General features: G+C 39.8%; 1 long non-coding RNA gene across 1 annotated transcript; it reads right to left on the bottom strand.

Annotated features, from left to right (window-relative positions):
- Nucleotides 1-626: 626 nt before the first annotated feature.
- LOC120412055 lies at nt 627-7,985 on the bottom strand. Its single transcript, XR_005604734.1, has 5 exons — nt 7,323-7,985; nt 6,120-6,223; nt 4,223-4,344; nt 2,094-3,628; nt 627-1,033 (listed from the first exon to the last, which is right to left on the bottom strand). It is a non-coding gene; the product is annotated as an uncharacterized LOC120412055 (long non-coding RNA).
- Nucleotides 7,986-8,145: the final 160 nt, after the last annotated feature.

Below are 8,145 nucleotides of genomic sequence, written 5' to 3'. Positions count from 1 at the left end.
AGACGAAGATTTATGAGTCAACTAAACAAATCCCTTCAGAGCTTACCAGAATAATCACTCAGACGAAATCTTCCCCAGCAGAAGTGTACTCGGCACTGCTTCACTACTTCATCCTTCATCAGGCAGTGAAACACAAAGATAAAGAACCCTAAAGAAGAAAGGAGAGATTCATGGGTTTTCATGCGTATTCTCCAACCTGCTGCCCATTTTCTAGACTTTCGTCATGCCACTGACACCAGTGAGTTCTGTGTGGGCAAAGTGTCCCTGGGCCAGCATTAGGATCTTTAAGGTCCCTTCCAATCCAAGCCATACTATGATTTTATAATCGTGTTCGCCCAGAGTTGCACTGACTTCTTCATGCATATGAAAGGGTGACAGGAAGAGTTTTCTGCAGATTTGGTTTAAGAACAATCTGCAAGTCGATGTGGATTCTATCAGCCATTTTTATGCCCAGATGAAAAGGATCATGCCGGCTCCTGAAAAGGTGCATTTATTGGGACCTGTGTTTCCAAGGCATGAATTCATGTCTTTAATAGTCTTTCTATCACAGCAATACTATCTAAACAACACTGTCATCTCACTTCGCAACAGAACATTCCTTTTAAAATAGCTAAAGCCTGTAATACAAAAGCTGTATCAGGTCTCCTCTTCAACCATGCTTGAGTTACATGATAATACAGATTTATTTCTATTTCCCATCCCTAAACCATTGTGCTTATTGCACTACTCCATTCAGAAATTACCTTGCAAGGTGTTAAAAATGCTGAAGAGATACAAGAAAAATATCCTCACTGCTCCCCAGGCAAAAAAGGCAAAACCCCAAGTTAAGCCCAAAAGAAACATCAGGCTGAAAGCACTTTTGAGGTCTTGGAGAACACCCTGTTTCCAGAATCTGGATGTCTTTTGTGTCCTTGTTTTTACAGAGTGGATTTGAAGGAGAACAGTGATGAACATGGCTGTATTAATCAAAAATATTAAGAAGAAATAGGCCACAACGGAGATGTAGAACACTGTGTTGTCCTGGATCCAGCAACTGCAAGAAAGGGAGGTGTGTATTCAATAAGGAGTTTTGTGAGGGGGAAACTCAGGAAGCCTGGTTCCCAAAGTAAGTATTCTGTATGGTTCTCCAACACCTAGTTAGGGGCATTCCCTAGCACCTGCTATTTTCCCCCAATGAGGACATTAATAGAATCCCTGCACTTATCTTTTTTTTATGGATGTTATGGAAATTCTGTAACTTTAAGACATTGATATTTCTGCCAGATTCAGATAAACCTGATGATTGTTTCACAACTTAATAATGTATAAACACAAAGACACACTGCCTTAGAAAAACCAAGTTAAATACAACTTAATTAGGGGTCTAAATAATAGCATGCCACTGGTTAGCTTTTCCTTAGACACAAATTAGTGAATTTTACTTTTTTTTTTCTTAACATCTTTTTGTTAAATATGGGGAACAATTTTCCCTCTGAGGTGTCATGGGTGTGTGTTGCCTCTGTGATGGGAGAAAATTCAAATATTCCAGGTAATCTTCACCAACAAGTGATCAGATTGTGCTAAACAAGAAGGAGGTGGAAACGTTCTTTGCTATAAAAGCATTTTTAAAAAGGGTGAAAGAATGCAGTGTTTTCCCACTGGAAAAAAGAGGAGGTTGAGACGATTTAAATTAAACTACTTGAAATTATGATGAGACAGTGATGTGAATTGACATTTAAAAAAAAAAAACAACAGAAGGAAATGTGGAAAATCCTGGAGCAATTATTGTGCCTTTAGATTTTACCAGAAATCCAGAACATGCAGAAGCATATACAAATATCCCATTAGACTGGGTTAATCCAAAGAAAGAAATTTCACAAAAAATAAAAGTGGAGTTGACTGGCAGAAGCCTTCCCTGTCCTCGAGCCCAGTTTACCAATGTGAAAGTTACTCCATGTAGTAGCCATGCATTCAAAATGTTCCTATGAACCAGAACCTCCAAAAGGAGAGGGTAAAGATGGGGGAGAAGAGACAAAAGTGAGTTCTTTCTGGTTATTTCTTGTATTTTTCAGATATTCTGGTGACCATAAAAAAGCTTAAAATATTATACTTACAAATTGCTGTAAGGATGGCTCTCAGACAGTGACCCATTGCCATAGAAGTCTTTATTTATAATGAGCACAAGAGTAATTACAATAGCTGGTATTCCTAACGTGGAAAGCAAAAGAAAAATAAATAGTTTGATTCAAAAGAAAAAATTGAGAATTTGGAAAGATGTCAGATAATCTTTGATACGTAATTACAGCAGATGTGTGCATCTTTGGATCAAACTCTACCCCCAAAGCTCCTTCTGAAATAAGTGCAATTAGATGTGTAGCATAGCAGGTTTAATCTCCTTATTTATGCAAATTACAAATGAGTAGTCATAAAAATATCTGTGTTTGCAAAATGTTTGTGAGTCTTCAAACATCTCCAGAAGGGATCCAATCTGATAAAATAAAACCAACTGATTATTACAAAAGCTGAGTGTCCAAGGATAAGCAGACCACAGCAATTTGTTTTAAGAGCTTATAGAGACAGACATTTCCCAGGCAGTGCTTATCAGTCTTCCCTTCCACACATTTCCCATATTTTTTTCAGTTCTAGCTTTTCCCTAGAGAACTGCTGGCAGCACCATCAAGGATGGCTGCCCCTGAGAACAATTGCGTGGGACATCAGATCTGAGGATAGGGATGATAATATGCTGCACACTATTCAAGAGTGCTCTGAAACAGCATCTAATGGTGACCCAGACAATACAGCCCAAATTCTGCTCTAGGTCAGTGCTTCTGATAACACCTTTTCTAACAGGTGAACCAGAATTTGGGTTCTTTTTGGCATGTTTCTCCCAAACAAATCGCTGATACATGTCAAGGGAAGTCCTTGGGAGAACAGTGAATGAAAGCCAGATCCACTCTGTGCATGGGAATCAGGAAGAGAATGCCAGGAATGGACACGAGGCCTGAAGAGGGAGTTAAAATCACCTCTGAGGATCACCACACGGGTGAAGGCTGTGGACAGCATTACTGCCCCAGTCACACCCACTGATGTGAGGTACCACGATAAATCATCCTGTAAAGAGAAGAGGGGTAGGAAAGCAGAGTCTTACACCCACTTTCAGTTGCATATGACTGTGCAGGAACCAACAAGCACTCTCTGCTAATGTCTCCCCGGATGGAAGAAATCTAAGCTGAACAGCCTGGGGGAAGAGATCCGTCCTCGTAGTGCAGGGTGTGCATCGCATTTCTGCTAGCTCAGTGTCTTCACTTACCTCTGTAAATACGCCCCAATCTTAGAGAAGCTGACAAACACAGAAGTGGAGGGGAAATCTGTCTACTTACCCCAGCCAGCAATGCAGCATTTTAGAATGTACTTTGGGACATAAACATTGAAAACTTTGACAAGAGCCAAATAAAAGTGAACAGACTCCAGGGACATCCATGTGAATGCTGCAAGAAGGAAATAGTGGAGGAGCATGGCCATGATGATGCAGAGGCCTGGCTGGTTGAACGAGGTCAGCCAGGAATTTGTGAGGAAGACCATGTTCAGCATCAGCAGTGCAGCACAAAGGTTGAGCAGGATTTTTGAGGGGTTGTCTCTCCGCACCTTCCTAACAAGAAGGGGGAAGTCCACAAGGTTATCACTGCATCATCCAATGTACAGCCTATACACAGTAATATTCCAGATTCTTGACGTAATATCTCACCCGTGTCCAGGGGTAAATTTTTGAAATGAGAGAAGTTTTTACTCTTTACAGACATTTTACTGTGAGGGTGGTGAGGCCCTGGCACAGGTTGCCCAGAGAACCTGTGTCTGCCCCATCCCTGGAAGTGTTCCAGGCCAGTTTGGATGGGGCTTGGAGCAATGTGGTCTAGTGGAAAGTGTTCCTGCCCATGGCAGGGTATCAGAATTAAAGGACCTTTTAGATCCCTTCCAATCCAAACCATTCCATGATTTTGTGAAATTTAGGAACATAAAAATTGCTGGACAGTTCAGACAGGTGCTTGTATTGAAGTATGAGTATTCAAATCCCTCTAATTTTGCAACAGTCAGACATCAAAATAAAACAATATTTATACTGTCAGCTCTCGGTCTTCCCTCTTATGCATCAGAGAATCAAATATTAGCAAACATTCTGATAACTGCTGCAAATTCATTATTGCCAAAATATTTAAATCAGTGTAAGAAAAAGGATCAGACTTACTCAAGGGTTAGGTATGCCATGAGTGTTATTCCCAAAAAAAGGGAAGAAGCACCACATCCTGCATAGCTTATCAGAGTTAATATATGATCATGTGTGACATCTATTTCTGTCCGAGCCAAGTCCTGTGTTACAAGATAGAGAAACACAGTTGTTTGCCAAGACAGATTTAGAAAATTCCTTTCCACATTTTCACATTGTGAAATTCCTGTTCTGCTTACTGCTACTTTTGGAGGTTTTCCATTAATATTTTTATGTGTTTCTTATTGTATAGTCCCACAGAATATCCAAACTAGTAAACGGTAAATTAACCAGCAGTATTTAAAGTATCCAGCAATAAGTTGTGAAGCTAGAAAAGCTGTTCTTCAAAAACTGCAAATTCAACATGGATTCCAGGATCTTATAAAAATTATTCCACTGGGAGCTCGCTTTGTAGGAGAAACTGCTTTGTTTCAGTGTCAGCTGCCATGCTTGGCAACTGCACAAACCTGCTAAATGTCTTGGAGCATGGTAGGCCCTACCTGTCCAGAAAGCACCACTGCAAGACCAGACAGGAGCCCTGCTTCTCCACGGCTGCTGCCAGGAGGAATATCGAGAGGATTTTGTTGCTCCCTGACACAGCTTCTCTGCTATTTTGTGAAACTTTGAACCTCAGAGTAGTAACCTACATCTCTGATGTACCATGGACGATGCTGTTGAATACCTGTAGCTGTGCCGATTACCAAAGTGGCAGTGAGAGGTGTGATCTGAAAATCAGGTTGAATTCTCCTTGCTTGAATGGAAACTTGAGCAAGTGTGTGAAATCTGAACCATCTCAATTCCTTTCTGAAAAGCCACAATTTTACTCCCAGGAGGGTTTTTGCCTCTGGAGCAGGGTCATGCTGACCTCTAGGGGAATCATCCAAAGGCAAACTTAGGGCTGCATCCCATCCTGTGGGTGGTGTCCTACTGGGAATAGACAATTTACCCTATTTAGTTTGCTTAGAACTCCCCTGTCTCTTTGCCTTTGTTGCAGCCCATTCTCAGGTAGTCATCCGAGCTTTTGATATTTTGCTTTTAGAGGCAGTTTTCTCTGTATTACCTCTATAATAATAATTATTATATAATATAATAATTATCTATTACAGTGTCCCGCAGTGGCAGGGAGGAGAAGAGAGATCCAACAGGCAGGAATTGTGCAGTAAGATTGATTTATTTAATTATTTTACAAACTCTTTTATAGACTTTTTTCTTCATAGTCTAATTGGTCAAAGGATCAGCCACCCCTTGGGGTGATTGGCTAAAATCCTAAAACATCCATTGTCAAAATATTTTTCTACTGTACCATAAACAAAGCTTTACAATGTCGCAGGTGTTCATAGTTTATAGAACTCTGCTAATATCTTCTGTGAGAGAAATTATCTCACGGGACTGGAAAGAAGCAAGAAAAATTCTTGCTAACAGCAATATTTGTATCCACAATTATCTCTAATTATTTATTTCTGGAGAAATAAGAGGTGATAGATAATGACATCTCCCATATTTATACTAAACTTCACTTTCTGATGGAGCATAGATAAAGCTTTCAAAAAGATGTAATGTTGCTAGTTGCTGCTGGCAGTTAATAAATTTAACACAGTACTTCCAACACAGTAAATAACCCATTAAGGTTGATTAAGTTACACTGCAAAGAAGTACAAACTACATCTGTAAAACAAAATTGCCTTGAAACAAGTGATATTTAAAGGACTTTACGCCGTTAAATTATTATAACTGGCTTTTTTGTTATTGCTGATTTTGGCAAAATTGCAGATATCTAACAGCTTGTATAGATATGAATCTCCCATCTCTTCTCCAAAACTAGTGATGACTTTGTTTAGTGCCATGGGATTTTCTGGGAGATGATTCATAGAGTACTTACCAGTAGGACTCCAAAATGGGTAAGATGGTTACAAAAACAGATTGTGTAATTCATATCTGTATATTCCATTTCACACCCTGATGTATTCCAACCACCCAGTCCATCTGTGTAATACAGAAAAAGGATTTTTAAGCAGAGGTAGTCACGCTCCATCATTTATAGCTCTGTAGCATGCAGGTTGTGTGAAGATGAGCTCAAGTTAGTACAGATTGCAGGGTCATTTAGCAGCACACAAGTGAGATTTCACACCAAAACACATCTTCTGTAGTTGCCTGAGAACCTCAAAGCTTTTGGTGGAATGAATGCCTGCACACACAGAAAGAAGGAAGATAAAGAACCTAGTGCTGGGCTAGATTGTGCTGGAGGAAAAGAAAAGAAAAGAAAAGAAAAGAAAAGAAAAGAAAAGAAAAGAAAAGAAAAGAAAAGAAAAGAAAAGAAAAGAAAAGAAAAGAAAAGAAAAGAAAAGAAAAGAAAAGAAAAGAAAAGAAAAGAAAAGAAAAGAAAAGAAAAGAAAAGAAAAGAAAAGAAAAGAAAAGAAAAGAAAAGAGAAAAGAAAAGAAAAGAAAAGAAAAGAAAAAGAAAAGAAAAAAGAAAAGAAAAGAAAAGAAAAGAAAAGAAAAGAAAAGAAAAGAAAAGAAAAGAAAAGAAGAAAAAGAAAAAAGAAAAGAAAAAAGAAGACATGTCCAGGGCAGAGGATTTGTTTAGGCAGAGTGCAGCACTGAAGTAGCCAGATCTTCCCTGGTAAGACTGAAGTTATGACCCTATTTATGTATTGTGCATCACATACCCAGAAGCTAAGATTCTGATTAAAAAAAAAAAAATTTCTAATCCTAGTAATTGCAGAGGAAACCTCTCTCACATGCTCTGAGTTAACCCAATTCACAGTCATCCCTCTCTGTCTGGTGACTGAGCCACTTTAAAGACCTGACCCCAGCAAAGCCCCTACTGTATTCCCTGAAGTCATTGTAAGAATTCATCTGACATTTCATTGCATTTCTGCCTTTTTCTTAGGCGAAGTCTTCTTATTCGTGTAGATGCAGCACTGCACAATGCCATATCCGTATCCCTGGGGATAACACTGAGTACTGAGGTATCGACATCAACACAAAGCAGCAACACATACTCTAGTTTCAAGGTACATTGTCAAGAAGCCAAAGCCTCTGTGATGCTGGGGACAGAGCCAGCTCAGCAAGTAACACTTACTGTTCTTCCCAAAGTCCCAAAAGACGCAGTGCACTGCTGCATTGCCCTGGAAGCAGAGGAAAGGAGGCTGTGACATTTATTCAGGACATCTGCACTCCGTCTGCACTTGCAGACAGTGCATCTCGCCTCTAACTGGGGTGTATAACCAAGGCACTTGGATTTGATTTCCCCTGCACCACTTGGCAGCAAAGCCCACTCGCATCTGTGATTGTTTGTGTGGTGGTGCTGCAGGGGGTCTGTGGGTGAGTGGAGATGCCACGAGGTCAGAGGCTGGGTACTTGGCTTGGGGACACAGCCAGGATATTGGCCATCTCACCCATGGCACTAAACCAGCAGAGTCCCAAGTTTTGCCTTCCCCTTCACCAAGGGAAATCCTGAGTCAGTGATTTTCCCAGTTTTACCTGTATTTTTCAATACCTTGTAGTCTTTTAAGGACAGCAGCAAATCTGACAAATGGTTCACCTTAGGGAAATTCCTGTGTCTAATCTCATTCGGTTCATGTGGTACCTGAGATGTCACACCAAATTACTGGTGAAATACAAAAGTTATGACTAAGACCTGGAATAACAACCTGAGATTTTATGGAAAAAAAAAAACCAAAAGAAACCCAAACCAACAAAAAACCAAAACAAAAGAACCCCTACAAGAAACCTTTATTTTAGAATTTCAGCAATTGCCCTCTCTGAAATCAGGCAGGGAAGACAAGCAAGAGCTGAACAGAGGTAAATGGATATTCAATGCAATGTTTTCTCATGGGGACATTCTAGTTAATTTCTCATAATGCTGCAGCAAAATTTTCCAAGGCACAGAATAATTTTCTTTT

Source organism: Corvus cornix, chromosome 4A (genome assembly GCF_000738735.6).
Source record: "Corvus cornix cornix isolate S_Up_H32 chromosome 4A, ASM73873v5, whole genome shotgun sequence".
Lineage (NCBI taxonomy): Eukaryota > Metazoa > Chordata > Aves > Passeriformes > Corvidae > Corvus > Corvus cornix.
The sequence above is the reverse complement of the archived record's forward strand: the minus strand, read 5'-3'. Positions and strand labels throughout refer to the sequence as shown.